This window comes from Echinops telfairi, unplaced genomic scaffold (assembly GCF_000313985.2).
Source record: "Echinops telfairi isolate 266 unplaced genomic scaffold, ASM31398v2 ScPeMD7_3533;HRSCAF=4204_0, whole genome shotgun sequence".
Classification (NCBI taxonomy): Eukaryota; Metazoa; Chordata; class Mammalia; order Afrosoricida; family Tenrecidae; genus Echinops; species Echinops telfairi.
The window spans coordinates 14,007,326-14,017,307 of NW_022107431.1; the positions used below are offsets into that span (position 1 = coordinate 14,007,326).

The following is a 9,982-nucleotide window of genomic DNA, read 5'->3' on the forward strand; positions in this document are numbered from 1 at the left end:
CAAGGAGTTCAAGAAGAAAGAAAATGTTTTGAAACTGATTATGATAGCAATTGTACAACACTGCTTGATGTGATGAACTATGGTATGGTATGATATCTGGATTATGACCTAATAAAATGGTTTGAAACAAAACAAAACAAAGCAAATTGTAGCTGTTAGTTGTATCTTCAAATGATCACTATGGCAACAGCTTTGAGTAGAATTGAATAACTAGATACTATAGGTTAGCCAGGATCTCTGGTGACATGTAGGTTGCATGTTGCGCTGTGATCTGTTCTATAGAGTCGCTATGAGTTGGCATCAACTTGATGGCAGTGAGTTTGAGTTATAGCTTAGCCAATCCTCTGTCACTTTGTCTTGCTCTGGGGACTTGTGTGTTGTTGCAGTGCTGGAAGCTATGTCACCAGTATCCCAAATACCAACAAGGTCACCCACGTGGAATAGGTTTTAGTGGAATTCCTGAACTAAGAACAGACTAGGAAGAAGGAAGAAACAGTTCACTGCAAACCTTATGGATAGCAATGGGATGTTGCTTGATTCATTGACAAAAGAGGAAGCCCTCAGGTTAGAAGGAACTCAAAAGCAGACGAGGAAGAGCTGCCACCTCAAAGTAGAATTGACCTTAATGGAGCAAAACTTCTAGGACTTTATTTGCCTGACTCAAAATTAGAAAAAGCAGGTGCAAACTTCCATTCATAATCTGGATATGGACTATACACAATATGAATCTAGGCAAACTGGAAGTTGTCAAAAAATCATCAAGATCGTATCCTAATTATTAGTGAACTGCAATGGATCAGTATTGGCCATTTTGAGTTAGATAACCATATGGTTTACTCTGCTGAAAATGACAAATTCAAGAGGAAAGGTATCCAATTCATTGCCTTAAAGAATATTTCAAGGTCTATCTTGAAGTACTAGTTTGCTGTTTGTGTTAGGATAATATCTAGACACATACAAAGAAGACCAGATGATACAACTATTATTCAAATTTGAGGAAGTTTACCAATATCTTCAATCTATAATTGATCAACATGCAATCAAAATGCATTGATAATTATTGGCAACTGGAATGCAAAAACTAGAAACAAAGAGGAAGGATCAGTAGTTGGAAAATAGTGTCTTGATGATAAAGTGAAGCTGGAGATCAAATGATAGAATTTCACAAGAGCAATGACTTCTTCATTGGAAATACCTTTGTCAACAACTTAAAAATGATTATACATGCGAATATCACCATCTGAAATACACAGGAATAAAATGAGGTATATCTGTGGGAAGAGACAAAAGAGAAGCTCAATATCATTAGCCATAATGAGGCTATGGAACAGCCCATCATTGGCTTATATGCAATTTCAGGTTGAAGCTAAAGAAAATTAAAACAAGTGCATAAGAGCCAAAATATGATTGTAAGGTTATCCCACCTGAATTCAGACCCTCTCAAGAATAGATTTGACACAATGAATGCTAATGACTAAAAACCAAATGAGTTTGTGGATGACATCAAAATCATCATGCATGAAGAAAGCAAAAGAAGAAATTAAAAGGACAGAAAAGAAAGACAAGACAAGAGTGCATGTCAGAAGAGACTCTGAAACTTGCTCTTGAATACAAAGTAGCTGAAGTGGATGAAAGAAATGATGAAATATGAGTTGAACAGAAAATTTCAAAAGGCAGCTCACCTGGGTTAGACAAAGTAAAGCATTATAATAACACATCCTAAGACCAATTGTTAGAAAATCCAAATGGAAGAACATGTTCAGCATATCTCAAGCTGAAAGAACTGAAGAAAAAAACGTAAGACTCGACTTGTAATATTTAAGGATTCCATGGAAAAAATATTGAATGATGCAGGAAGCAGCAAAAGAAAATGGAAATAATGCATAAAGTCTCTGTACTAAAAAGAACTAGTCTACCTTGAAACATTGAAGATCCAACATCGGATCAAGAACTGAGGGTACTGAAAGAAAAACTCCAATCTGTCCTGAAAGTGTTATCAAAAATCATGATTCCAGGAATTGACAGAATACCAATGGAAAGGTTTTAACAAACTGCTACAGTGCTGGAAGCATTCACTAATCTATGCCGAGAAATTTGGTAGACAGTTACCAGGCCAACTGGATGGAAGATTATTTGTGACCAGAGCAAAGAAAGATGACCAAACAGAATGCAGACATCATTGAGCAATATCATTATTATTGCATGCAACTAAAATGTTGTGGAAGATAATTTTAAAATGGCTTCAGTAACACATTAACAGGGAGATGCCAGAAGATTCAAATCAGATTCAGAAGAGGATGTAGTGATGCTGAAGTCTGATAAATCCTGGTTGAAAGCAGAGGATACCACAACAATGTTTTTGCTTGTGTCTTATTAACTCTGCACAAACATGTGACTGGGTGGCTCCTAACAAACTATGGATAGCTCTGGGAAGGATGTGATCTCCAGAACACTTAGTTGTGCACATACAGAACCTGAATATAAACCAAGAGACAGTCATTAGAACAGATAAGGGAATACTGTGTGGTTTAAACTCAGGAAAGGTGTGCATCAATATCTTTTCATTATACTTTATTCAGCCTACATGCTGAGTAAATAATCTGAGAAGCTGGGCAGTATGCAAAAGATTTTGGCAGAAAGACTAGAGGAAGTCTCAATAATAACCTGCGATAAGATTACACATCCTACTTACTAAAAGCAAGGAGGACTGGAGACACTAGCTGATAAAGACTGAAGATTGCAGCTTTTAGTATGTATTGCGTCTCTGCCAAAATGGAAACAGAAACCGTCATAACTGGACTAATAGGCAACATTATGAGAAGCAGAGAAAAGATTGACGTTGTTAAGGATTTCATGTTACTTGGATCCACAATCATGCTCAAGGAAGCAGCAGTCAAGAACTGAAACAACTGGTTGCATTGGGCAAATGTGTTGCACAAGATCTCTTTAAAATGCTGAAGAGCAAGGCTGTCACTTTGGTGACTAAGGTGCACCTGACCCAAGTCATGGTATTTTCATCGACTTATCTGTATGTGAAGGTTAGATATTTAAAGAGGAATACGGAAGAAAAATTGATGCATTTGAATTATGATGCTGGCAAAGAATATTGAAAATACTATGGACTGCCGGAAGAGCAAATTGCTTTGGAGGAAATGCAGTCAGATACGCTAAGAAGTCAGGGGGATGAGGTCAAACAGAGAAAGACAATTAATGAGGTGGATTGACACAATGACTGCAGCAATGGGCTCGGATGGAACAATAATTATAAAGATGCCACAGGACCGGGTAGTGTTTTGTATTTTTGTACGTATGGTCACTTTGAGTTAATGGCTCCTCACAACATAGGTTAGCCATATGGACACATCAATCTGACCATTGCTTCCGACTTAACAGAAACTTCAAATTGGAAAGAGAAAATTCTGATCAAAAGGGTCAAACTGATACCGAACAATGAATGCAATCAAATTGACACCACCCTTTCCTTAGACTCACAAAGATTAATTTTATGTTTGGATATTTTCTTGGTCTTTCTCTTAATATATTTGTGGGGGGGGGTCCTCTTTTTTGGAATTTCTTTTCCCTGCCATGTTTAGAAAGCAATACTCTCATCTTTCATTCTCAGTTTCTAAGCACTCAATCTCTTTAGTGCGTGTGAGTGAAGCCCTCCATGACCTTGGCTCTCACGTTCTGATTTTCACTGGTTCTTTGTCAGAAGTGCCCAGTTCAAATTTGTAAGCAGAGAACCTAATGGCTGTGTCAAGTTAATGCGCTTGCCAAGAGTGAGAGGGAGGCAGAAAGAAGTCATTTGGGGGAAGCAGGGAGTTTAGTTCTGATGCCGGAAAAGTTGGCAACGGGTGTTGGTTAAGGTTGCTCACCATGATTGATGTAATTGGTTTCAATGAGCTGCCTATGTGAGGAACGCTGTGTTACCTATATTTCTCCCCACAATAAACAATGGAAGAGCATTAAATATATCTGTAACCCCAAACCCACAGCCATTCAGCTGGTTCTGAATTATAGAAAATCTACCAGGCAGAATAGAACTGCTTTGTAGGGTGTCTGAGACTAAATCGTTATAGAAACAGACAGCCTCATCTTTTCTCTTTAGATCAACTGGTGGATTCGAACCACTAACCTTGCAGTTGTAGCTCAGTGCTTAACCTATTGTACCACTGGGACTCTTTAAATATAATGCTTGTATAGCATGCTGTTTAACACAATGAGCTCTGGCTACATAATCTAGTTGGCTTTGTTGTGACATTACTCAAGCTTTTGATCTTTCTGTGTCTTGATATTCTCGCCTTTATATCAGCACGATCATGGGTTTCCTCACAGGGTTGTTACAGAGGTGAGAGAATCCTAGTATAACAGTTGACAGAGTGCCTGTCACATAGGAAGAACTCAATGCACGATAGCTATCTCTACATAGCCCCACAAGCTGCAGCCCAAACAGATCTCTCCTTCAAAATTAAGCTGCACTATCCTTGGTCAGTAGGGTTCTTTCCTGTTAAAATAAATTATCCAGATGTAGCTTGATGATAGCAATGTAAGGCTGTCTGTCATTAGGACTCAAAGTTCTTTGTTAGGCTCTGTGATTTTGGGGGGATCATTAACTAGAGAAAGTCCATAAAATACTTCAGATCTGTGGGCATCCGATGCTATATTAAACAGTGTGTAAAAAGTTAGAAGGCACGGCCAGACGACTGCATTATTATTTCTTCTCCTTGGGACAAACCCTTCCCGTGGTCTTTTCTTTCTCAGGCACATTGCACACAAAGAGGGGAATGCTGGTTTCTCCCTAAATCTCTCTGAGTTTGAATCTAGAATAATTTACCATGGGGTATCGTTTAGCATTTTCCAACCTCAAAAAAGATTCCTTTCCGATGCTGGTATGAAGTGTGGCATATGTACCCCCTTCTGTCTCTCGAGGGCATGTATACCCTAGATAGAAAGCTCACAGCAGCATTCTAGAAAGCCCAAGGAATCACCAAAAATAAGAAAGCGGGGGAGGCAGAGTTGAAAATACAGCGCTTGCGAAGATAATCTGCAGGCAGTGCTCTGCACAGCCACCTCTGGGCCTGCTGCAGCATCCCTGTCCTTTCGAAAGCAGACAATAGCTCAATATCTGTAGGAGGGTGAGATGGAAGTAGCACAGTCAGTAGATATAACCTTGGAAGGGAATGTACTTATAACCATTCGTTTCAAATGTTAATGCCTTCTTTGCCCATGTCTCTGAAAAGGGTTTTGGACATTAATAAAAATATCATTCTATTCCTAAATCTAAATCACTGGCTTACTAAGCTGAGTTTGGAGAACGTTTACGTCTCTCACCTCTGGAGCTAGTCCAACCCATGGACAACCCGAACCGAGTGTCATCAGGTTGATTCTGACTCATAGCGATCCTATAGGACGGGGCAGCACTGCCCCAGAGGCTGGTGGCTTTAAATTTCTGATCTTGCAGTTGATTTTTATTCTTAAGCCATCACTGATTTGTCTTCTGGAAAGATCACTTGCTGTTTTGCAAGAATCTCCATTTTCTCATCTATAAAATAAAAGTAGTCTTCATGTTACTAGGCAAAGCACTGGGGAAGATGCCCGAGATAGACTAGAAAGTCTATTTCCAACTTATGTGACAATAGGAAGCCAAGACCTGGTTCTTTGTGTTGGAAGACTGCATTATACATTTGATCGGAAAGATTACAATTGCACTGGAAACACTTGACTGGCTGACGAAATGCGTTCATTTTACTTCTAGTGACAAGGGAGGTGGAAGTAATGACTTTGACTCATAGTTCTGATAGCCAAGAGCTGAGTGGTCTTTTCTGTCCATCTTGTTTACTCGCTGTGATATGAAATTGTAACTTTCAACTATATTTGTGTGAGAATGATTAAAAGGAAAAAATAAAATATTGATTATTGAAAAGACTCAAATGTATTGGAGTAGTCCTATCGGGTTAATAAATCAGAGAGAGAGAGTTCCTCATGGCCATTGGGAAGGTCTCTCACCTCTGTTTTGGAATTGGTTCAAACGGCTTTGTTATGCTGTGGTATCTCTGGGTACTTTTCTGTCCTATCCTATTTATCATCAGCCTCTATTATTACTGGGAGCTTATTTTATGGCCTGGAGGAGACCTAGACACTAGACAGTAGCAACAGTGAAAAGCAATAAAATGTGGTTGGCTGAATTCTGACTTGGCTGGATCATAGGCATGTCCCCTGAGTGTTCAGTAATATGTTGTACATCTCTCAGACTGTGAAACATGGAAGCTAATGAGGGTAGTTTTTTGACACTTAACTTCACCATTTATTGCTTTTATAGCCCTATCTTTGTGGGCACTTCTGGAAGCAGGTTAGTCAAGGTCAGACCCCTCATCTTTCAGGTTTAGGTTTCCCCTGAGGCTACAACTGAGAGGCAAGAAAATCGATGGGAGTTTGCCTTTTTCCTTGTTGCCCCATTTCCCCTGCAGCTTCAGTGATCTGAGCATCCTTGCTCCTCATTGCTGTCATATTGAGAGGATTCATTCAGGTTGAATATTAATCTCATATTGAGAATTCACATTGAGATTATTTATTTTGGGAACAGTGTTGGGTCATATTTCAGATGAATTCATTTTGAGTAATTTCAACAAGTCCACTTTTCCTTGTGTGCTAAATTTGAAATTTCACTATTTCTTGGTGAATCAAGTTTTATATGTATATATATATAATTATATCTAGATTTATATAATATATAATTCCTATTATATATTCATATAAAAGATATGAATGTATATTCATATGAATGTATTATATTATAGTCACATGAATATGTAATATATAAATGTATAATGACATCCACCTGGAGGAATAAGTCCGGGAGAAGGACTTATTATATTTTATTATACTTGGTATAATAAAGGGTCAGCAAAAAAAGAGGAAGACCCTCAATGAGATGAATTGACGCAGTGGCTTCAACAATGGTTGTAAACGTTGCCATGACATTATTTTTAAATTTCATTTTCCATAAACATTTTGAAGCCCCTTCATATATCTACACACACATACACAAACATACAGCTATCCACTGCCATTCCAACTCATAGTTATCCTAGTGAAGATGTTCAAGACTGAAAATCCTCACGGGAGCAGATAAACTTACCCTTTGCCCAAGGAGAGATTTGTATGTTTCAACTGCTGACCTTGCAGTTACAGCTGAATGCTCCTTATAGATATACATGTTGTTATTAAGTGCCATTGAGTGGACTTTGACTCATAGTAGCCCTGTGAGCAACAGAATAAAACTGCGGGTCCTGGGCCATCCTCACAATTACGGTTCTGTTCAGGTCCATCGTTGCAGCCACTGTGTCAATCCGTCTTGTCCAGGCTCTTCCTCTTCTTTGCTGCCTGTCTACATATTCAAGCATGTGGACCTTCTTCAGGACTAGCTCTCCTAAGAGAGACTTGGAAGCCCACAGGAGCCGTTCTACCCTCAGCTGTAGGGTGGTAAGGTATCAGAATCAACTGATGGTAGTGAGTTTGCATCTGAGTTTGAGTCTCTCCTGATAACATGTCCAAGTAGACACACATATGTAAGTAAATTCTTGATTCAAAGATTTCAGATTTGTAAGAATCAATCCATACCCTGGTGTTGAATGCCTTGAAGTTAAGAAGTTAGAGGAAGGATAGGGAGAGAGGAGAAACCGCTGATTTTTTTTTTAAACATAAAGATAATATATTCCCATGCAGATACATTATTATAAGATATTATTAAAATTAGACTAAAGAGAGTCCTGTTGCTGTTTATTTCGGGCACACACTTTATGCCAAGTTGTTTTAAGTTTCTAAAGTTATTTTTAACTTTCTTAATTTAATATTTGTCAAATAAGTGGTATGATCTTTATATGATCATTTTTGCAATGACATACTAACAAAGGAATGGATTAGTCAAATATAATAGTGTTTTCTATGGTAATTTCTTAGAAGACAACTGATCTTGGTGAGCACAGGAATTTAGGGAAAACATTCTTTTAAAATTTACTTTATAAAATATTTATGTTTTGCTTCTTTCAGCTTGTTAGGAAGACACCATTTCTGTTAAAAATGCTACGATGTGGAAAGCTATCTGTCTAGATCTTACTCTATGCATAGCCCTACATTGCTAGTTGTAGAGTTGTGTAAAATTCCATGCCCTTGTGTTTCTTAGAATCCAGGTGACTCCGTGGGCTATGCATTGAGTTACTAACTGCAAGATCAGTGGTTTGAACCCACCAGTAGCTCTACAGGAGAAAAATTAAACAGTCTGTTTCCTTAAAGGCGTACAGCTTGGAAACCTGATAGGGCAGCCCTCCTCTGCTTTATAGAGTGGTCTTTAGAGATGAGTAGTGTCAAGTCAATAATGGCAGGCATATTGCCAGAGTCCTTACTCCTAATATTACTTCCAAGATCAAAGTGTCTTTTCTTTGAAGACTTTCTAGTGGCTCTGGTTCATCCCACAATCATTGCCACACATTTTGCATCACATTTCTGTCCTTCAGGAAGCATCAAGATAGAAGGCTGACAGATTATCTCAGGGCAGTCGTTCCAGAGACGCCTCCAGATTCAGTTTCCGTGAAGTCTGGAACCCGTGAGCATTTGGAATTAGACTCCACGTTCCCCATATTGAACAGGCTTCTGCTATGCGGTCTTTGATAAAAACTCTGAGTAGTGGTAGTTCTTGCCTCATGGCAAAGGAGGCTGTTGTTGATTAAAGCGTGTCCCTCTGTCAAACTTGTTCTCAGGACAGGACATGAAACCTACGGACACTAAATAGTACAAGGTAGAAGAGGAAATTTCATTGAATAACTTTCCCAACATTATGTCTATGGACTGAAGGAATAAAATATCAAGTTCCAAATGAGGAATTAAAGTAATACCCAAAATTGAAGGTGATCTTAGGATAGTTTCTATATTATTGGAGGCCATTTTAGTTGTATATGACTGGAAACCAGACCAGTAAGGCTTAACAAAAGCGTAGGCAAGGATCCCTAGTTGTTCTGTAGGTTCGGCATTGGGCTGTTAGCCACAAGGTTGGCGGTTCAAACCAGGCGTTCCACTGGAGAAAAACAAGGCTGTCTGCTGCTGTGAAGATTTATTGTCTCTGAAAGTTTATAAACATTCACTTTGTGTAGAAATCAACTCAATAGCAGTGGGTGGTGTTGGTTAAAGACCATAATCTTTTTAAAAGCAGAATTCCTTGGCTTCTTCCAGTGGAGCAGTGGATGGGTTTGAACTGTTAACCGATTGGTTAGAAGCTGAGTGCTTATTATTGTGCCACAAATGTTTTGTAATCCAGGTATGAGAATTCCAATTCCTATAGACTTATCTTCTTCCATTTGCTTTCTTACATTTGTTGATGATGTTAAAAATGCAAATATGAATTACTGCATGGTTAAATGAGCGGTTCTTCATTGCTTAGCTACATTCAGAGCATTTCCCACTTTAAAAAGCATAGTTAAAGCTGTAATATGAGTTCGTAGAGTGGGCAAACAATAGCTAGCGTGGAATATTCTAAATTACATCTGAGGCAAAGCTGTGCTTTAAGTCAGTGATGCGACACCCTGGGCCTGGGACTCTTACTGGGCACTGGAAGGGTCCGTACATGAATGGGGGACTCTGGAAACTGTCACCATGGGCCTGGGACTCTTACTGGGCAGTGGAAGGGTCCATACATGAATGGGGACTCTGGGAACTGTCACCATGGGCCTGGGACTCTTACTGGGCACTGGAAGGGTCCATACATGAATGGGGGGACTCTGGAAACTGTCACCATGGGCCTGGGACTCTTACTGGGCAGTGGAAGGGTCCATACATGAATGGGGGACTCTGGAAACTGTCACCATGGGCCTGGGACTCTTACTGGGCAGTGAAGGGTCCGTACATGAATGGGGAACTCTGGGAACTGTCACCATGGGCCTGGGACTCTTACTGGGCAGTGAAGGGTCCGTACATGAATGGGGAACTCTGG

General features: G+C 39.4%; 1 protein-coding gene across 1 annotated transcript in view; it reads left to right on the forward strand.

The window, feature by feature from the left end:
• Positions 1–9,982, forward strand: part of IPCEF1 (interaction protein for cytohesin exchange factors 1) — a 114,569-nt gene that overhangs the window by 89,699 nt on the left and 14,888 nt on the right. The window lies entirely within an intron of this gene.